Source organism: Haematobia irritans, chromosome 1, assembly GCF_050003625.1.
Source record: "Haematobia irritans isolate KBUSLIRL chromosome 1, ASM5000362v1, whole genome shotgun sequence".
Classification (NCBI taxonomy): Eukaryota; Metazoa; Arthropoda; class Insecta; order Diptera; family Muscidae; genus Haematobia; species Haematobia irritans.
The window spans coordinates 62,761,110-62,784,472 of NC_134397.1; the positions used below are offsets into that span (position 1 = coordinate 62,761,110).

At 33.1% G+C, this 23,363-nt stretch overlaps 1 protein-coding gene across 2 annotated transcripts in view; it reads right to left on the reverse strand.

The window, feature by feature from the left end:
- The window catches only part of Hs6st (heparan sulfate 6-O-sulfotransferase), a 456,475-nt gene extending 433,735 nt beyond the window's left edge, over positions 1–22,740 (reverse strand). The window contains exon 1 of one of the 2 annotated variants that reach the window (XM_075290577.1): positions 22,558–22,740. The gene's annotated coding sequence lies outside the window, so the exon portion shown is untranslated. Of the gene's footprint in view, positions 1–22,295 lie in introns of both variants that reach the window. The other variant, XM_075290576.1, reaches the window with a different exon arrangement.
- Positions 22,741–23,363: the final 623 nt, after the last annotated feature.

Consider the following 23,363-nt stretch of genomic DNA (forward strand, 5'->3'; position numbering starts at 1 on the left):
CAGATCACGTGGGATTTCAGACATGGTGTCAAAGAGAAAGATGCTCAGTATGCTTTGACATTTCATCATGAATAGACTTACTAACGAGCCACAACGTCGAATTTTCAGTGAATGGGCCCTAGAAAAGTTGGCAGAAAATCCGCTTTTTTATCGACAAATTTTGTTCAGCGATGAGGCTCATTTCTGGTTGAATGGCTACGTAAATAAGCAAAATTGCCGCATTTGGAGTGAAGAGCAACCAGAAGCCGTTCAAGAACTGCCCATGCATCCCGAAAAATGCACTGTTTGGTGTGGTTTGTACGCTGGTGGAATCATTGGACCGTATTTTTTCAAAGATGCTGTTGGACGCAACGTTACGGTGAATGGCGATCGCTATCGTTCGATGCTAACAAACTTTTTGTTGCCAAAAATGGAAGAACTGAACTTGGTTGACATGTGGTTTCAACAAGATGGCGCTACATGCCACACAGCTCGCGATTCTATGGCCATTTTGAGGGAAAACTTCGGAGAACAATTCATCTCAAGAAATGGACCGGTAAGTTGGCCACCAAGATCATGCGATTTGACGCCTTTAGACTATTTTTTGTGGGGCTACGTCAAGTCTAAAGTCTACAGAAATAAGCCAGCAACTATTCCAGCTTTGGAAGACAACATTTCCGAAGAAATTCGGGCTATTCCGGCCGAAATGCTCGAAAAAGTTGCCCAAAATTGGACTTTCCGAATGGACCACCTAAGACGCAGCCGCGGTCAACATTTAAATGAAATTATCTTCAAAAAGTAAATGTCATGGACCAATCTAACGTTTCAAATAAAGAACCGATGAGATTTTGCAAATTTTATGCGTTTTTTAAAAAAAAAAAGTTATCAAGCTCTTAACAAATCACCCTTTACAATAAAAACATTTATTTATTCAACAAAATATACAAAAATATATAAATATTATAAAAAAAAACAAAATTTATTGTTGTGTTTCCAAAGCTGTAAAAACTTATTTGGAAATACATAAATGGGAAGTCGTACACAACCTCCAAAGTATAGAGCAGGCATAGCTCCTTCTGATTATCACTTGTTCGATCCTGGCTGATTAACAGTAAGACAAAATTTGGGTCAATTCCGGGATTTAAGCAAACGACGAGTAGTTTTTTCGTCGCGTTACCCCTATGATGGCAGAAAAGTGGAAAAAAGTCAAACGACACCTCGATGGAGTTAATTGTTTAACTTAATTGTTCTTCTTGATTTGCTGTTGCCATATTTGATTGTCCAAATTAAATTGGGCAAAGAGAACTTCATCGTAATTTGAAAATGGTGTAGAGGACACGGTTGCCACAGTTTGTAGAATTCTACAAAAAAGGGTAGATTTTTTCCTGTTTGGTAGATTGGTTGAATTGGTAGATTTTGCAAAATATGCCTCTCTAACTAACGGCCATTTTCATGTAGCTCCGTTAGGCTTTAACTGTCAGTTAACAGAAAGTAAATTGCAAATATCTTCTCTCCAGTTAACTTTAACTGAAAAATTTTCGTCAGTTAAGTTCCTAACTGGCATATGGAATATATATGCAAGATGACAGCTTCGTCCATAATACGGTTTAAAAGTTGGTTAGTTAACGGAACACTAACGGAGCTTTATGAATATGGGGGTAAAAGGCACTTCACAAATTTGTTATATCTTTATTTTCCTTTAGAAATAAAATGTTGACAAAATCTAATATATAAATCTAATATATATAAAAATAAGTCGGGTTTTCCTTCCTGACGCTTTAACTCCAGAACGCACGAATCGATTTCCATTGCATTCGTTGAAAAGGTCTCGGTCTCCGTAAGGTTTATAGCAATGAAAATTCAAGAAAAGTTTCAACGGAAATTTTTTTTTTATACCCACCACCATAGAATGGTGACGGGGGTATAATAAGTTTTTCATTCCGTTTGAATATATAGCTTAGGACTTACTCACTTACATCACAATACCAAATGCAAATGACTAAGAAATCAATCGCTATTCGCCCCCACACCTACCTATCCCGTCCCTATCTCGCACTGTGATATATATCACATGCACCATCAATGGGAGGCCCTACATCTCCGTCACTGTATCATGCCCGGTATACAAATAGAAAAAATAAATACATAAATAATTAAATAAATAAATATGATATAAATAAATCATAAATATATAAATGATGTCCTATAACCCTATCCAAACACTCCCGCCCTAATAATGAGAATATTGTCCTCATTTCTGAGGAAAGTCCTTATATCTACCTCAAACATATTGCCGTGTAGGCCCCTAATTGACTTGCCTATAGCGCTTTCGACCCACGCCAACGGGTCTCATCAGTAGGCTTACTACCCCCAACTACTATAAAAATTTTATAATAATATGTAATAAATACATACCTATTACCTATAAATATATAATATTATTATTACAATACAAATACCAAATAAATAAAATAAAATTGTTATTATAATACGATTAACAAATAAAATATAACTAAATAAAACAAATGTTGGACTCCAAGGACACAACACAAACCTTCTGTGGAATCCTTAGACTCCTCCAACCGATATACCTCTCACCCAGACATTGGACTCGGAGGACTCAACACAACAAAATTACGTTGTGGAATCCCCCGATTTCCACGTCCGTAAGTCAGTGTCAGACATATGCCCACCCATCTAGTCCGCTTCAGACATCCTTCCGGTCCTAAAGTCCTATACCCATCCAACTAGTCACAGTAATTAAACCCCACCCCATCGTCCCCAACACTTATATGCGGACATTAATGGAAACCTAATATAGAAGTCCAAAATAGCTCCTATTATATCTCCTAATGGTTCAGTTTCAAATGCTCGGTAACGGAACACAAAACTGTGTTCCTAGACCACTATACCACCATTTAGGACAGTGGCCTTACTCTGCAGTCCGGAATCAGACTATTGAATGAAAAATCCCCGTGTCCTATATCCCACCCCTCCCCTCCTATACCACCTCATGGCATATTTCGTCCAGTCAGACCGTCTCGTACGTCTCACGTACCCATTTAACCTAATTGTCCATCGTGTCATTCTCCTATACCAAGGTCCAGTGCTAACACAGGCGGCATTCTTGTCCCCATAGCTGCGTAGCACCTACAGTCCATTCATATCCGTCTGTCCATCCTCTAAGTCCTTGTGCCGTTCCTGGAAGACATTATAGTCCCCATGACCGTACAGCACCTACAGTCCAATTCCGTTTGTAACACATCCAAATATCGATTTCCGACTATATAAAGTATATATATTCTTGATCAGGGAGAAATTCTAAGACGATACAAGCATGTCCGTCTGTCTGTCTGTTGTAATCACGCTACAGTCTTTAATAATGGCGCAATCGTCCTGAAATTTGGCACAGGTTCGTCTTTTGTTTGCAGGCAGGTCAAGTTCGAAGATGGGCTATATCGATCCACGTTTTGATATAGTCGCCATATAAACCGACCTCCCGATTTGTGGTCTTGGGCTTATAAAACCTGTAGTTTTTAACCAATTTGCCTGAAATTGGAAATCTAGAGATATTTTAGGACCATAAAAAAGTTTAACGAAAATGGTGCTTATGGGTCCATGTTTTGGTATAGCCCCCATATGGACCGATTTCCCGATTTTGTTTCTTGGGCGTCTAGAAAGTGTATTTTCTACCAATTAGCCTGAAATTAGAAATCAAGAGGTATTCTAGGACTATAAAGAGTTGTGCCGAAAATGGTGAGTACCGGTCCATGTTTTGATATAGCCCCCATATAGACCGATATCCCGATTTTACTTCTTGGGCTTCTAGAATCCGTAGTTTTAATCCAATTCACCTGAAATTTGAAATCTAGAGGTAGGACCCTAAAGAAGTGTGCCGAAAATGGTGAGTACCGGCCCATGTTTTTATATAGCCACCATATAGACCGATCTCCCGATTTTACTTCTTGGTCTTCTAGAACCCTAATTTTTACCCAAGTTACCTCAAAACGGAAATCTAGAGGTTTCTAGGACCTTAAGGAGGTGTGCCGAAAATGGTGAGTATCGGTCCGTGTTTTGATGTAGCCCCCATATAGACCGATCTCCCGATTTTACTTCTTGGGCTTCTAGAATCCGTAGTTTTCATCCAATTTGCCTGAAATTGGAAATCTAGAGGTATTCTAGGACCATAAAGGGGTGTGCCGAATATATTGAATATCGGTGCAGTTTTTGATATAGCCATCTTATAAACCGGCCCTCCTATTTGGGTTCCAGATTCTAGAACTACAATTAAATATTCTGAATACTGTGTGTGGAAGATATCGCGAATGTTGATAATATACACCCAAAGAAAAAATAGTTTATAAAGTATTTTCTTTAAGAGCAAATATATCCGAATTTACGAATTTGCATGGAAAATGCATTCAGGTTGATCATAAAATTAAAAATTGGTGGTCGTTTAATTTTCTTTCTTATTTTTCGAGACTCTGAAGTTGACGGTATTTAGTTAAAATTTTTATATATAAAAGGTATTATCGGGATTATTATAGTGACTCATCAGGAGGTTAAATGACCGTATATTATTCTCACCTTTAAACACGTCGTACATATATTATTGCAATAAATTTATTTTTCAAAATTAAATACTGTCACGAAATACATTATCAGTGCTGTTTTTTTTCTCCCTAGCAGTTTGAGTGGGACAAAATAAAGCGCTGGAATCATGATAACGGATTATTCTTACATAAATCAGGGCAATAAATTAACTCAGTGTTGTGTTATTAATTTGTCCACTGTCCTGTAAAAGGGTGGGGAATTCCACGGAATACTTTTTTGACCCGAGATGGCAAAGATAAGCGCAAGCACCAAGTGATGATTTCCACTAACGGGCAACAAATTCCCCCCGTGTGAGAATTTCAGCTCATATTGCAATTTCAAAAGCAAACACAGTTCGCTTAAGTTATCGGTCAGGCAATAAATAGCGCTTATTTGCCACAAATGACGTTGTACTCGATAGCAGGATAAAAATTTATGATATGTCTTTATTGCCAGGGTTTTAGCATGTGTCTTTTGGTAGATTGAAGAACAACAAAGGAGATCGCATATGTGTCAAACGTGTTTCAGTTAAAAAACATGTAAGCATTATAAGAACACTAGACGTTTTGGTGGGGGAAAATAAATACATAATGATTTATAAGCATTTAACACAAATAACATATGCGAACCCTACTCCAGGATAAATTAATTTGGTGAACAGACTGAGGAATTTTTGGAAATATTAGAATACATAGAAGTTTTCATGGTAATTTCAAAAATGTGTACATTTTTTTTTGTTCTATAATATATGTTACAAACAAATTTTGTTAAAATGTTTTCCTATAGAACATTTTTTTCAAATATATAAGAATTTTCTTTACAAAATTTTATATTAGAATTTTCTTTAGAAAAATTTCCTTCTTTATTTCAAAATTTTCATTTGTAATACATGTTATAAAATTTTTGATGTTACAAATTTTTCTATATTTATAGAAAATTTGACAAAATTCTATTTTTATAATCATATTTTGCTTCTAAAGAAAAATTGGTCAAAATTTCGATTCTATCAAAATTTTTCTCAAAATTTTGATTCTATCAAAAATTTTCTAAAAATTTTGTTTCTAAGGAAAAATTTAGTTTTTATAGATAATTTTGTACATATTTTATTTATACAGAAAATTTTGTAAAAATATTGTTTCCATAGAAAATTTTGTCACACTTTCCATTTCTATAAAAAATTTAGAAATTAGAAATTTTGATTTTTTGATTTTATTCGATTTTTCTTTTTGATTAAATAGAAAATACGAGTTATTATTCAAGCTTGAGATCGTTTTTTGTATATCCTTTTATTCTTCAATAATTCGCAATTACGTTGAATTGCTTCATCAGAGGTAGATCTACAATAAATGTGATTGATATTTTTTTAATCACGACATATAAATTATTTATCAAAAAATTGTTTATCAAATTATAAATATGTAAGTAAATTCTAGTGGGTTATGCTAATAAAGACTATTGATTTTATTTTATATTTTTTTTCTAAATAAATAAAGATTGTAACAAATGTATATCAACAAGTATCAGGAGAACAGGAAATACTGTTGTTTCTTTCTTCAAAATTTTATTTCTATCGAAATTTTAGTTCTAAAGAAGATTTTGACAAAATTTTATTTCTATACAAAATTTTGTCAACGTTTTATTTTGTCAAAAATTTATTGTCAAAAATTTATTTCTAAACAAAATTTTCTTAAAATTTTATTTCTTTACAAAATTTTATCAAAATTTTATTTCTTTACAAAATTTTGTCAAAATTTTATTTCTATAGAAAATTATGTCAAGACTTCATTCTATAGAATTTTTTATTTTAAACTTCATTTCTATAGAAAATTTTGTCAAAATTTCTATAGAAAATTTTGTCAAAGATGTTTATTTCTATAGAAAAATTTTTCAAAATTTTTTTTCTATAGAAAACTTTGTTAAAATTTCTTTTGAATATTCGGTTTTTCTTTTTAAGAAAAAATTGTCAAAAATTTCTATTTCTATAATTTTTTTTTTTCTTTAGAGCATTTGTTTCTTTAGAAAATGTTGTCAAAATTTTGTTTCCGGAAAAAATGTTGTTTATATCTTGTTTCTTTAGAAAGTTTCGTCAAATATTTTTTTTCTTGTTTCTTTAGAAGATTTAGTCAAAATTTTGCTTGTTCAGAAATTTTTTTCAAAATTTTATTTCTATGGAAAATTTTGTAAAAATGTTATTTCTATAAAAAATGTTCTCACAATTTTTTTTCCAAATTTTGCCATTATTTTATAAGTATAGAAAATTTTGTCAAAATTTTGTTTCTATCGAAAATTTTGTCAACATTTTATTTCTATCGAAAATATTGTCAAAATTTTATTTCTATCAAAAATGTTGTCAAACCTTTATTTCTATACAAAATTATGTCAAAAATTTTTTTTATAGATAATTTTGTCAAAGTTTTATTTCTATAAAAAATTTTGTCAAAATTTTCTTTCAACGGAAAATTTTGTGAAAATGTCAATCTCTATAGAAATTTTAGTTAAAATTCTATTTCAATAGAATATTTTGTCAAAATTTTTTCAAAATATCTATTTGTATAGAAAATTTTGTAAAAATATCTATTGTTGTTGTTTAATAGTTGACCTTTAAACTGTTAATTATATTTTTTTTTTTTGGTTTGGTTTGAGGTCATGTAAATAAAAACAGATGTTGTTGTTTTATTGAGTTGTAATTTGTATTTGAAAATATCCAATATTTCGAGACATCTCTGATGCTCGTTTTCAGGGAAATTAATTTAAATTGAAAAAACAGTGAACTTGTTCAGAAGAGAGTATATTTACAGTTGTAAATACAGTTTACATGACCTCAAGCCAAACTAAACAAATATAATTAAAAATTTCTATTTCTATAGAATTTGTTTTATTTAAATTGAAAATATTCTCAAAAATTCCTATTGAAACTTTTGTGAAAAATTCTATTTCTATATACATTTTTGTAAAAATTTCTATTTCTATAAAAAATATAAATTTTTTATAGAAAATTTTCTCAAAAGTGTTTATTTCTATAGAATTTTTTTTTTTTAATTTTTATTCTACAGAAAATTTTGTTAAAATTTCTTTTGAACATTCGGTTGTTTAGAAAAAGATTGTCAAAATTTCAATTTCTATAAAAAATTTTATTTCTTTAGAGCATTTGTTTCTTTAAAAAATGTCAAAAATTTGTTTCCGGAAAAAGTTTTGTTTATATCTTGTTTCTTTAGAAAGTTTCGTCAAATATTATTTTTCTCGTTTCTTTAGAAGATTTAGTCAAAATTTTGTTTCTTTAGAAAATTTTCTCAAAATTTTTTTTCTTTAGAAAATTTTCTCAAAATTTTATTTCTATAGAAAATTTTCTCAAAATTTTATTTCTATAGAAAATTTTCTCAAAATTTTATTTCTATAGAAAATTTTGTAAAAATTCTATTTCTATAGAAAACGTTGTTACAATTTTTTTTTCCAAATTTTGGCAACATTTTATAAGTATAGAAAATTTTGTCAAAATTTTGTTTCTATCGAAAACATTGTCAAAATTGTATTTCTATCAAAAATGTTGTCAAAATGTATTTCTATCAAAAATGTTGTCAATATTTTATTTCTAAACAAATGTCGACATTTTATTTTTATAGACAATTTTGTCAAAATTTTATTTCTATAAAAAAAATTTTGTCAAAATTTTCTTTCCACGGAAAATTTTGTGAAAATGTCAATTTCTATAGAAATTTTTGTTAAAATTCTATTTCTATAGAAAATTGTGTCAAAATTTTGCCAAAATATCTATTTGTATAGAAAATTTTGTAAAAATTCCTATTTCTAGAGAATTTGTTTTATTTTTTAATTGAAAATATTCTCAAAATTCCTATAGAAAATTTTGTGAAAAATTCTATTTCTACACGCCAAGAAAAAAACGTTTGGAAACGTGTACCGTGTTAAAGTTTTTTGAATTGCTTCGAAAATTTTAAACTTTTATCACCAAAAAAATTCGTTTGTTACAAAATTTTTATTTTTTTCAATGAAAAAAATTATTTTTGAAACAACAACACAGTCCATTTCGTTTATATCAAACACTGTTCTTTTCTGACTTTAGGTCTTTAATAAGACACATTTTACAGTTCAAAATTTAATATACTACAATGTAATGTTGAACATTTTTTCGGAATCTTCCGAACATATCTGGAATATATGTAAAAAAGAAAAAAAATTTTGGTCGAAGCAGGGATCGAACCCACGACCCTTGGCATGCAAGTCAGACGTAGCAACTACTGCTCCACGGTGCCAAACTAAATGTTTGTTTCTGTTAAATAAACTTTGTGTATTCGGTTCGTGGGCGCCGCAAGCTATGCTAATAAATATAACTTTTATGGATATTTATCTATTGATGACCATAACAGGTACATAGCTCAGTGGTTAGTGTGTTGGCTTACAAAGTGCATGGTCCGCGGTTCGATTCTCCGTCCAGGCGAAAGGTAAAAAATTTTAAAAATTTATAAAATTGTTGGTATTACAGGAAAAGGTGTTAAGAACTAAGAAACCTCGTGGATGTGAGAGAAAATGCAATTAGCAAGAAAACAATGTTTTTTTTCGAGTTTGTCTTGCGTTGTTAGAAAATTTTGTCAAAATTTTGTGTCTTTCAAAAATTTTGTCAACATTTTGTGTCTTTAGAAAATTTAGAAAATATTTGACAAAACATCTTGAAAGTTTTGTCAAATATTTTTTTCTTGTTTCTATAGAAAATTTTTTAAAAATTTTATTTCTATAGAAAATTTTCTCAAAATTTTATTTCTATAGAAAATTTTCTCAAAATTTTATTTCTATAGAAAATTTTCTCAAAATTTTATTTCTATAGAAAATTTTCTCAAAATTTTATTTCTATAGAAAATTTTCTCAAAATTTTATTTCTATAGAAAATTTTCTTAACATTTCTATAGAAAATTCTGTCAAGATTTTTATTTTTTTTTAGAAAAAAATCGTCAGAATTCCTGTTTCTATAAAAAAAATTTCTTTCTTTAGCAATTTTTTTTTTCAAAATTTTGTTTCTTTAAAAATTTTTGTCAACATTTTGTTTTTATAGAAAACTTTGTTAAAATTTTGTTTCTTTAGAAAATTTTTTTAAAATTCTGTTTCTATAGAGAATGTTGTCAATTTTATTTCTAAATACGTTTTTGTCAAAATTTTCATTCTATAGAAAATTTTATCTAAATTGTGTTTATATAGAAAATTTAGTCAAAATTTTGTTTCCATAGAAAATTCTTTCAATTTAGTCAACATTTTAGTTTTCTATTTTTATGCCACACTTACAATATCTTTACAAAAAAAATAAACGCTCCATAAATATGTGTAAACCTTTGGAAGAATTAAATATTTGATTTATCTCCAACGCTTAAATTTTTTTATTTCCATTACCCAAAATACCCTTTAATTTGCTTAATTCAAATTTGTTTTAACTAATTGGTGGCTGTTCGCAATTGCATGGATCAACAATTTGTTCTCTCGCACCTTTTCCTGTTTTTGTGTGAAACATAAAAGGCAAAGGATCAAAGGTCTGACTGAGCTTCACTTTTTGTATTATTCATGGTGTTTTTTTTTCGCAGAAATCCCTTTTGTATGTGAATACAACGCCGCTTTTTGAATATTTATTTCAACTTTTGCGAAAAATAAACCAAAATGCCAGAAAACTTAATTTTGCTTTGCGTAAAAAATACCATTCGCTTTGTTTTTTTCGCCACATTTATTTTATGAAAATGGAGCAACACATCGCATTTCTGAAATAGCCTTTTATAGAGGCAAAATACCGAAAAATATTGCATTCATTTGCTTGGTACTGGGTTTAAGCGAGAATAGTAATGAAAGGATTTTGGGGAATTTCGGAGCTCAACCAACAATCCGCCCTGAATGTGAATATAGAAACATAAAAAACAAGAACAACAAAATCCGTGGATAGATGCATCGTACACACTTAAATGTGTTGCACTTTTTTTTTATTTATTTATATCGTCGAGCAACAACATTTCAAAAAAAAAAATACTTTATTTCCGGCTTTTCGTTGGAAATGAAATATTTGCAAAGGACTTTTTGTGCAAAACTCAACGAATGCAGAGAATCTCTCAAACAGTGAGACAGACACCGGATAACGGACAGACAGACGTACGGGCAGGCTATGGAATTTATAGTAAACTCAATAAATAAAACCAAGTTGAGCTGAAAGGTTTGTCAACCCAAAAAGCAAAGGCTAAAGGATAGACAGACAGACAATGACAACAAAGGAAACGGAAGTGTGCAAAGCGAGAGAAAGGTTAACAGATGGTTTTGAGTTTCTTTATTCGCCCTCAAAGAGAGAGAGAGATATAGAGTGAGGATATTACGACAACATTCTTGTTAAAGAGTAAAAATTTTAAATTAGCAGTAAACAGCCAGTGCCAGCATAAACCAATGCTTGGAGTTTATGGACACATCATAGATGTATCGAAGAAACCGTACACTTTTACATGAATCGCTGAATTTTTTTCTAGGAAGCGAAATCCTAGACCAACAAAGTTTTCAGAGTTTTTTGAAGACTTCAAGTCTGTGTTTAGATGAAAGTCATTTCAACACCTCCCCAAGTGAAATCGAGCATGTATGATGTCCGTCTATGAGATGTCTTTTTGCGACCAGTGATGCGCGCAGTCAGTGAGTGTTACAACTTGGTAGATCAACGTTGCTCGGGACTATGGTCAGCAGCTAGTTGGACTCACGGGAAAAAATGCCTCCAGAATAGCTGGCTCAAAGAGCAAAGTGGAAAAAATATAGTCAGACTGCTAGCCTGCAGTTTACAAATATATTATGTGGCTTCCTTACAATTCCATACATATTAAAAATAAGGTACGCAAACCACTTTACACTGGCGATAAGCGTCGTCAAGTGTTAAAAAGTACCGGCTGTGCAATGCAACAAAGAAAGGCGATATATTTTGAGTCCTTTTTTATTTTATTATTTAACAAGTGAGTAAAGTAGAAAGTCGGGCGGGGCCGATACATATATATGGGAGCTATATCTAAATTTGATTCGATTTCTTCCAAAATAAAAATAGCATTCGTCCTTGTATCCAAAAAAACACACTGTACCAAATTTTATCAAAATCGGTTAATAATTGCGACCGGAATCCTGCGAACAACAAATACATGGACAGACGGGCGGACGGACACCAAGCGCTAGATCGACTCAGAAGGTGACCCTGAGTCGATCCGTATATATTTTATGGGGTTTAAAATGAATATTTCTGGTAAGCACATTTTTTGGCAGATCAAAGTTATTATACCCTAACCACTATGTGGTTTAGGGTATAAAAACATAATGTCAGAAATTACATGAAATTTTAGAATCAATTTTGGTTCGCACGAATTATGGTCGTCAAAACAAGTTATCGCCGTCTTGAGATGTTCGACACCTTGGTATATTTTAGTGTCAATCATACTCTCGAAAATGCCCCAGGCCATCGTGCGTTAGATATGAAGCGAAGAACCTCCTTGGTTCACGCGTGCTTAGCACGGTTGCCACAGTTGGTAGAATTCTACCAAAAATGGTAGATATTTTAATAAAATTTGGACTTCTATAGAAAAAAAAAATTGATTTGAATGAAATTTTCTATAAAAATATTTGTTTGAGATAACTTTTTATAGAAATAACATTTTGAACTATAAGCAGATTTAGTAGTTCAAAATGTTATTTCGAAATATTATCTTCTTGTAGTAGTAACAAATTTCCTTTGTTGGTTCTTCGACACATTTACTATTCAAGGAATATTTATGTAAACACCCAAAAACATTGTCGCTCTCTCTGATCACTTTCGAGTAAGCGAAACAGCCAATGTAGATAGGTTATGTGGCAGCCCGATGTATCAGGCTCACTTAGACTATTCAGTCCATTGTGATACCACAATGGTGAACTTCTCTCTTATCACTGAGTGCTGCCCGATTCCATGTTAAGCTCAATGAAGAGGGACCTCCTTTTTATAGCCGAGTCCGAACTGTGTTCCACATTGCAGTGAATAATCCACTTAGAGAAGTTTTGAGACCATCAGAAATGTCAACAGCATTACTGAGGTGTAGATGATTCCAGTCGAACTTTATTTGTTCGTAGTTCGAGTTTATTGATCTGGACAATGTTTACAGACAAGAAAGACAAAAACTGATTCCAATAAAGGTTAGGGCAGATATACTGGCAGCCTGATATGTAAAACTCAAATAGACTATTTAGACCATTGTCATACCATTCCCACCAAAAAAAGTGCATTTTGGATCCGGAAGTGGTGGAAAATTGGCACAGAAGCGATGAATTTAACATGGGCTTGTCTTAGGACGGATGTCCACCATTTCCACAGCCATTGCTCTGAACTTGCTTCACTTCTTAAGGTGTGATCCGAATTCAGTGTTTTGGGTGTAAATTAAAAACATTTGTAATATTTTGCCAAATAAATAATTTTATTTATTTATAATAAAAATAAATAAAATAAATAAATAAATAAATAATCTTTTTATGATTTCTAATGCATTCTAACCATTGTTGGAAACTTTGACCTAAAATATTTCCCAAAATTCGCAATTTTTCTATAGATTATAGACAGATTACAGATTTTGCATTTTTTTTTTTTGACAAAATTTAAAAAATTTGTACCATTTTATTTATCCTTACTCTGATTTAATCTATTTGAAACAAAAAAAGTTAAAATTACCCTTTGTAAATATGAAAAAAGCGAGTTATAAAAAATTTAATTAAAAGAACTTCCTGTGTAGTTAAAATAAAGAACATCTTTGGAGGACACTTTTTAGAAGTGCTTTTAAAGTTGTGCCTTAGAAGTACTTCCATTTTTTTTATTTTGCTGGGTTGTGGTACAGTGTTCCCAGGTTGGGGCTTTCCCCGAAATTTAGGGTTTTTTTTTAACGGAAAAATTTTCTGGTAGAGTAAACCGGAGACAAGATATTTCCATTTTACTTTCTGTTAACTGGCAGTTAAAGCCTAACGAAGCTACATCAAAAGGGGTTTTTTAAATTGATATGATTTTTAAATTGATATTTATTATTCAATTTCTTTGTTAAATTGAATTTTTGAGGTGTATTACTAAAGGACCATTTACATTCCTAAAAACTTTTGGGAGTTTTTGAAAAAAAAAAACAAGTATTTACGGCCGTAAGTTCGGCCAGGCCGAATCTTATGTACCCTCCACCATCTATTGAGTAGAAACTTCTACGAAAGAATGTCGTCCACAATCGAATTACTTGGGTTGTGGTATCTTAAAACTTCTTAACATCATTTTCTAAATTGTGAATTAGTCCATACGTGGTATATATTAGGAAAAAAGTTATGTATAGATAAGTGTACAAATATTTACGAATCGATATGGACTTTTTGCACGATACGTAGAGAGCCAGAATTGAAATATGGGGGTCGCTTACGCGGGGGCCATATACAATTATGAACTTGATATGGACCGATTTTTGTGTGTTTGGGGATCGATTTATCTGAGGGCTATATATAACTATAGACTGATATGGACCTTATACTAGCACAATGTACCAAATTTCAACTGACTCGGATGAAATTTGCTCCTCCAAATGGCTCCAAAACCAAATCTCGGGATCGGTTTATATGGCAACTATATATGATTATGGACTGATATGAACCTCTTTTAGCATGGTTGTTAAAAATCATATACTACACCACGTACCAAATTTTAACCAGATCGGATGAATTTTGCTTCTCCATAAGGCACCGGATGTCAAATCTGGGGATCGGTTTATATGGGAGCTATATATAATTATGGTCTGATATGAACCAAATCCTGCATGATTGTTGGATACAATAAACTAACATCACGTACCAAATTTCTACCGAATCGGATGAATTTTGCTCTTCCAAGGGGATCCGGAGGTCAAATTTGGGGATCGGTTTATATGGGGCCTATATATAATTATGGACCGATTTCGACCAATTTTTGCAAGGGTGAGGACATATATTAACACCACGTACAAAATTTGAACTGAATCACATAAATTTACATGGCGGCTATATATAATTAAGCACCGATGTTGACCAATTTTTGCATGGTCATTAGAGACCATATACTTACATCACGTACCAAATTTCAGCCGGATCGGATGAAATTTTCTTCTATTAGAGGCTCCGCAAGCCAAATCTGGGGATCGGTTTATATGGGGGCTATATATAATTATGGACCGATGTGGACCAATTTTTGCATGGTTGTTAGATACCATATACTAACACCATGTACCAAATTTCAGCCGGATCGGATGAAATTTGCTTCTCTTAGGGTATTCGCAAACCAAATTTGGGAGTCCGTTTATATGGGGGCTACACGTAAAAGTAGACCGATGTGGACCAATTTTTGCATGGCTGTTAGATACCATATACTAACACCATGTACCAAATTTCAGCCGGATCGGATGAAATTTGCTTCTCTTAGAGGATTCGCAGGTCAAATTTGGGGGTCCGTTTATATGGGGGCAATACGTAAAAGTGGACCGATATGGCCCATTTGCAATACCATTCGACCTACATCAATAACAACTACTTGTGCCAAGTTTCAAGTCGATAGCTTCTTTCGTTCGGAAGTTAGCGTGATTTCAACAGACGGACGGACGGACATGCTCAGATCGACTCAGAATTTCACCACGACCCAGAATATATACTTTATGGGGTCTTAGAGCAATATTTCGATGTGTTACAAACGGAATGACAAAGTTAATCCTATGGTGGAGGGTATACAAATTAGTACAATTTAGGGGTTTTTTTCCTAATAATTTGAGAGAATATTCAGAAATCATCTGCCAGCACTGTTGTGGTAAACTTCTTTCTTATCACTGAGTGTTGCCCGATGTTAAAATCAATAACAAGCGACCTCCGTTTTATAGCCAAGTGCAAACGGCGTACCTTATTACGGTGAAACCACTGCGAGAAGCTTAGGTTAGGTTAGGTGGCAGCCCGATGTATGAGGCTCACTTAGACTATTCAGTCCATTGTGATACCACATTGGTGAACTTCTCTCTTATCACTGAGTGCTGCCCGATTCCATGTTAAGAGCAATGACAAGGGACCTCCTTTTTATAGCCGAGTTCGAACGGCGTTCCACAGTGCAGTGAAACCACTTATAGAAGCGTTGAAACCCTCAGAAATGTCATCAGCATTACTGAGGTGGGATAATCCACCGCTGAAAAACTTTTTGGTGTTCGGTCGAAGCAGGTATCGAACCCACGACCTTGTGTATGCAAGGCGGGCATGCTAACCATTGCACCGCGGTGGCTTTAAAACACTCAAAAATGTCACCAGCATTACTGAGAGTTGATAATCCACCGCTGAAAATCTTTTTGGTGTTTGGTCGAAACTGGGTTTGAACTCATGACCCTGCGTATGCAAGGCGAGCATATAAACCATTGCACCAGAATGGCTCCCAATATGAATAGGCGGTCATCAATTCGGCCTCAGAAAATATGGAATTGTTTAAATTTCATGTTTATTGGACTAAAACTGCGAACTAGACTTTGATTACAAGATGTTCGCTGATGGCCCGACTTATAATACCCTGCCCATAGAGTAATGCAAGGTATGAGGAACAATAAAACAAAGAGTAGACGAGGCAGTAGAAACCGGCAAAGCAAGAATAGCCAAATTTGTATTTAAACAAAATGTTAAAAAAAAGTAAATACAATATTGCGAGACATAATGCCAGCAGCCCATTTGCACTAAATGCTAAGAGTTTATAAGGTAAATGGTGAAAACAGCAAATGATGAAACCCATTCCATATTCACATTCATTCACTACACCCACCAGAGGCAATCAATGGCAGATATATAATGTCAGACAATTTGTTATTATTTATTCTCCAATGGTCTGCTCGTATTTAGCAGTGCGAGAGGCAAAGAGTAGTAGAAAAAAATTAATAAAAAAAAACACACACGAAAACAAAACAGCAATGCTTCAATGGCAAAAAGAAGCTGAAGATTTTTTTTAACCAAATCTGAAAGCAGAATATGGATGGGCAAGAACACCAACCATCAAGGAAAAGAAGAAGAAGAAGGTGTAAAAGATATCACAGAATAATGAAGACTGTGAAGAACAGCTGAGCCACACATGTAGAAGACTCATATAATGTAAAATTAAGATAACGAAGAACAAAACAAAACCCAAGATAAAAAAGTGTAATGAGAAATGCACAAAACAAAATCCACCAGTCTATTGGCAATTGGAAATTTTCAATTGGAATTCTGTTAGAGCTGAGGTACAGGAAGGAGACAACATCGATTTAGAGCATAGACGACAAAACTATTAAAATATTGGTCCACACACAAATGCCCGCATATATCATGTGGAGCGGTTGGGTTGTCTGTCATTGTTGTTCCACCACAAACACTCCCCCACTAATATTTTTTTAATCTTTTGCACAAACAGCTGTTCATCATAGGATTTATGAGCTCATAAAACCACACGCCAAAACTAATAAAACTCACAAGATAGAATGAACCTAAGCGCGAGACCGCTAGACCGACAAGCTGCTACCGCTGCCACCTTCATTGAAAAAAAAATTATTTTGCATTGATGCTGAGATAGGCAAAGAGAAGCGTATCACAGATTCAGTTAAATAGTCCGTCTGTCTGTCCGTCTTATACATTCACCTTGGAACTCTTTGAATTGCTTGTTGTTGATGTTGCTGGAATTGCGAGTGGGGTTGCCATTCATCGTTTATTTTTGGTTAATTATGAAAATGAAATATGATTGGGGGAAATAAATGCAAATTTTTTGTTTTGTTTTATTTAGGACGTTTTGTTTTTTAAGGTTGATTTAAATATCATGCGTTAATACGTGCGTTGATGGAAGGTTGATATTTTTCAGTTTGAAGCATTCTAACAAAACTGTTGATTTCAAGGAGAAAATTCAACTCTTCAATTAACGGACGCATTAAAGCATGGTATGTAACTCAACCTTTAATTAAAGAATATGCAGACAATCAAGATTATCTTTTTTTAGTAAAAAAACGTAGAATTCGCTATTAATATGCCAGATTTAGGGTCGGTATAAAAGTCTTATTAATATTTATTCAGTCGAAAAGACAGTGTATCGCATATGAGAACAGTTTATCTTTCGATTGAGTTATAATTTGTAATAAAGCTGATCGTATTATCGCAAATTTGCATATTCTACTAAATTTGTTAAAACCAAATTAAATGAAAACTATGTCCAAAATTATCTATACCTTGGAAGAAAATCAGACCAATTGATTGTAAAATTAGAATTTTACAATCAATTCAAAATTCATGACGGAACTAAACGACATAATTTTCTTTTTTTATTAAGAACGACATTCAAACATCGAATAAGTTTTATTATTCTAAAATGGTGAATGAGTAAAGACCATGGTTTCGATTAATTCGAAAATAATAAGTGAGAAAATTAACGAATTACAATAAATTTTCCAAGTTTTCAATATAGAGTGTGTTAGAAACTAATGGACTGTATAATTATGGGCTTGAATAATTGGTCGCAGGTTTTAATGATTTAAATTTACTTAAGAGAAGCGATTATTTAAATAATGTTTCTTTACAATACCTTGTAATGTTTAATTGCTGTAAAAATCAGAAATGACCTTAACTTAGGATGGAATAAAAACGATGCTTTTAGATGAATTCACGGATTAATAAACACAACTTTATTGTTCAGAAACACATTTTTGTTTTACAATTTAGGAAGTAAAAGAAATTAGGAAAAAATGATTAATATGTTATAGTAATCGATGTATTTGTCTACTAAGCTGACCTCTATATTTCATATGTAATTTAACACTACATTGGCACGAACAGAGTAATATTTGAAAGCATTCAATCAAAGAAGTTCGTTATGTTTCAAATTTTGATTTAATATGACCTTAGCGCTTCCAATATTTTTTGGAATTTTACAACAGTTTTCAGAGTCGAGGTGGAGTATTGGATAGCATGCCCGCCTTGCATACAAAGTATTATGGGTTCAGTATAAGTTTCGAACAAATACCAACAAACAACAAAATTTTAAAGCGGTGGATAATACCAATGAGTGTTTCAAAGCTTCTCTAAAGGTTGAATTACACACCATCCGAGCTCGATATTAAATGGACTGACAACTCTGAATGTTGATCCAGGTATACTTAGGCTGTTAGACGAACTTCTAATAAAGAGACGTATTTCAGCCACACTAGGGCAAGCAAACATACAAAGGTATGTGAACAGAGGCACTCCCCAAGGAGGAGTTCTATCACCTCTTCTTTGGAATGTTGCTATAAACAACCTTCTGGTTTCCCTAGAAAAAGAAAGGATAAAAGTGGTGGCATACGCAGATGATGTGGCGCTAGCAGTCAGGGGAAAATTCCCATCCACAATCAGAGATATTATACAGAGAGCTCTCCGGATGACTGAGAAATGGGCGAAAGATAATGGTCTTGGTGTAAATCCAGCAAAGACAGAACTAGTCATGTACTGCAAAGATCGCAAAACTCCCACGGTTAGGCCTATTTCCTTAGGGGGTACTGAAATTTCCTTTGGTGAGTGTGCAAAATACCTTGGCGTTATTTTGGACAGGAAGCTGAATTTTAGGCTTAATATTGAAGAGAGGGCGAGAAAAGCCACGGTAGCTTTGTACTCGTGCAAAAAGGCTTATGTATCTCAGGCGCATTTAGTAAGACAGGAACAGACTCCCTTAATGTCATGCTACATCTATTGCCTTTAGACATTTTGGCCAAACAGTCAGCTGCAACAACGGCTGTGCGGTTGCGTGAGCTATCGCTGTGGTCGGAAAAAATGTACGGTCATAGTTCGGTCCTCAAAGTAATGCCAGATGTGCCTAAAGTAGTGGATTACACCCTGGCAAAACCACTTTTCGACAAAAAGTTTGAAACTCTAATTCCCAACAGTGAGGCGTGGTGTACACAGACCCCGGGGAATAAAAGATATATAGATTTCTGTACTGATGGCTCCAAATTGAATGGACAAGTGGGGTTCCTAGTATATTCTAAAGATCTGGACATTCGAATAGCGAAAAGATTACCTAATCACTGTAGTGTTTTTCAGGCTGAAATATTGGCAATAAGAGAGGTGGTGAATTCGCTGAGAAGTAATGCTCCAAGCAATATTGGCATTAATATATACTCAGACAGTCAACCTACAATAAAATCCTTGGACTCTGTGTTCCTCAACTCGAAAACGGCCATCGACTGCCGCAAATCTCTCAATGATATGGCTGAGCAGCACAATATTCACCTAATATGGGTGCCTGACCATAGGAACATACCGGGGAACTGCGAAGCAGATGAGCTAGCAATGCTAGGAACTACCTTACCTATTCCAGGGGAACTAGAATCTGTTGGTATGCTTCTGGCTACCTGCAAGCTCTTACTGCGTAAGAAGCCTGTTATGATGGCAAATGTTCGATGGGAGAATTGTAAGGGTTGTAACGACACCAAGCAAATATGGCCCCATTTAAACTTAAACCGCACACTAGATATGCTAGTGTTCTCGAGACGCCAGATATCACTCCTGATATCTGCTATAACGGGTCGCTGCCTGATAGGCGATTTTGCAAAAACTATTTATTGGTGTGAAGTATAATGACTATTGTATGAGCTGTCATGATGCGGAGGAAAAGGAATCAATAAAACACCTCTTGTGTGAGTGTCCTGCATTTTGTGTAAGGCGTAAGCAAAGTTTAGGGGCATATAGCTTCAGATCACTGGAGGACCTGGAAAACGTTTACTTAAGCAGTCTGCTAATGTTTTTGGAGCAATCTGGTTGGTTCAACAGAAGAAAACAATCGAGAAGGTTCAACGGTTAAAACTAGAAGTGCCCATATGTAATAGGTACTTTTAGTTATGTGGTATCACAATGGACGGAATAGTCTAAGTGAGCCTGAATCTTAATCGGGCTGCCACTTTAACCTAACCTAACCTAACCTACGCACCATGCGTCAATCCGTGCATTGATGAAAGGGTTGATTTTTTTCTGTTTGCGGCAGACTATTCGAGCTTTTGATTTCAAAGAGAAATTTCAACTCTTCAATTATCGGACGCGTTGTACGCATTGAACGCATGGTATGTAATTCTACCTTAAGTGTACCCAACAAGGACTTTTAAAATTTATAACAAAAAAATAGAATTTCATAAAAATATTGCTTTTATACTTTTAGATTTACTTATTCTCATTTTGTTTATTCAATTCAAATGCTATAGAAAAATATATGAAAAAATATTACTTTATCTATTTTGAATTTCAACTATATGTTACTAATTTTATGCGTAGACTTTATTATTATTATTATTTTTTTTTTTCTTCAAATATCTTATAAGAAGCATTTTACCATTGAAGATTTACGAAAATATCAAAATGACTCTTCTAGCAATAATGATGCAAAACTCTTTAGGTTTTTGTTTTGGCAAATTTCCCAATTACAGTTGGCGCCTTAAAGTCTCTTGGGTATTAAAATGGCTCTTCCAATAATAGTAATGGCAAACTACTTTCAAAAACTATAATATACATTTAATTATAACTCGAGCTCTATGGACTAAGTAGATTAAGGAACTCGATCAATAGAACCATTGAAAAGAAAATGCCCGATACAAATCTATAAACGCCTAGACTGTACATGTTTCAGTTCGGGCACACACAGCCTTTAGTATAGATCTGGCTGGGATAGATAACTCAATTTTTAGCCCTTTATGCTAACTTCTTATGGAGAAAACGTTTGGGAATTTTCTTCTTACAAACTGAATCATCTTTACTCAAAAACATTTGGTACTTTTCCGCTTCATTGTAATAGTGTCACGTAAGAGAAATGGTGACATGAAATTGGGATAAGCTACCAATTGGAATGTATTTCTTACGGTTATTACAATGTATTTCCTATAATTATCGGTCGAATTTTAACAAACGTTTCACTGATTGAAAATATCGTACAAATTTAAAAACTTCACGAGCAATTTCACTTTCAGGTCGGTTACAAGTTAGACTTTCACACTGAAACTTTCGGGGACACTTTCATAAAATGCTTTAAAAAAGAGAATTTTACTCCACACCGCTAAAATTTACCACTGTTACGTTCGAAAACCAAAGCTACATATCGGACAGCAAATTTTCCATAAACAAGATATTATTATTATTATAATTTTTTTGTTTTTTTTGTTTTGTTTTGAAACTCAATGTGGACATGTCAGCCGGATACCTTTACATGCAGATAATACAGTTTTCAGACGTATTTCTCATGGGGAGAAAATATAAAGAAACTACAACACCTCTTAGCAAAATTGTCTTTAAGGCATTATACAACTCTAACCAATTTTAATGCTACCTTTAAATAATATATTGCTAGCCTTGTTGCAGAAAATTGCCAAAGACATTCTAAATGGCATTGGTAGCGTTTATTTACATTTTGCTTCCATGGACTGTATTATAGGCATGCGACAGTAGTAAAAATTCCAACGTATTGTTTATGGCTACGCTATAATTTCTCATAGCAATGGATTTCAATGGACAAACTTGCATACCCGGCTTATCGGCCATATGAGATGCATTAATTTCATATAAATTCACAAATTCTTATTGGATTTGACACTTTTATAAGGTAAATTTAATAGGAATTTGGCAACCCTTTAGATCTGACAGACGTCGGCAATTGCTTTTGGTTGTTATTTATTTCTCAACAATTGTTTTGGTTTCGTTTTACCTACATTCATATAATAAACAGAATGATGCAATTAATAACAAATTGCCGCAGAAAAATTAACAATTCGTTTTGTTTATTCTGGTTTATTTACGTTTTCACTTCACTTTTTTTTGATTTTTATTGCTTCCATTCATTTTTCATTCTTTATTGCCTTTTTATTTTGGTTATATTTCTTGTTGTTGTAGACAAGCAAGCAGACAGATATTTGTCGATTCTCTTTTGTGCAATGCAAAAAAAAAAAACAAAATCACCAAAAAGAAACGCACTTCACGTTATTGGCAAACAACACATGGAATATTACACAGTTTTTAGAAGCCTTTTGCTTTTAAATATTTTCCAATTTAGAAAGCCAACACTTGACTTGTTTAATTCTCCATATTTATGCTACCGAAATCGTTTAATACTCTATAAATTTGTCACTTTACGCGACCGACACACCGAGCTCTGTTTCGTTCGACCGTTTTGACATGAATGAAGAAGCAGCCTTCTTCGTATTGCTTTGTACAACAACAACACTGTGAACAACGATTACTTTTCTCTTCTTGGTTGGTTGGTTGTTATCGAAAAGTGACAATGGGTATGTGCTATCGATAACGGTCTTTCGATAAATTTGCCATCATTTGCTTGTTGCCACAAAGATGTTTAGTATAAAGATGCGGTAAGTTCATATTTGCAGTATGACTATATTTGACCACATAGATGGCGCTCACAACTGGCTGGAGGGGTATAATATCGTTCCAGTATAAACAAACAAGTGAAAGATGAATGAAGAGTTCTATTGTTAGTACGTTTATTATTGGTTAAAAATGTGTAAGATTTAAAATTTAAAAAATTAAAATTTCAAATATTTAAAATTTTAAAATAAATAAGATATATACGAAAATAATGTCCGTGCAACCTGGTTCTAGAATTATAACCCAATTTTTTAAAGTTGTATTGATTTTCTTTTAGCGTATGTTATAATGATATTATAATAAGGAGTCGGTTTATATGCTATCTGTATATAATTATGGACCGATTAGTACCTAGTTGTGCATGATTGTTAGAGGACATATACTAAGATCACGTACCT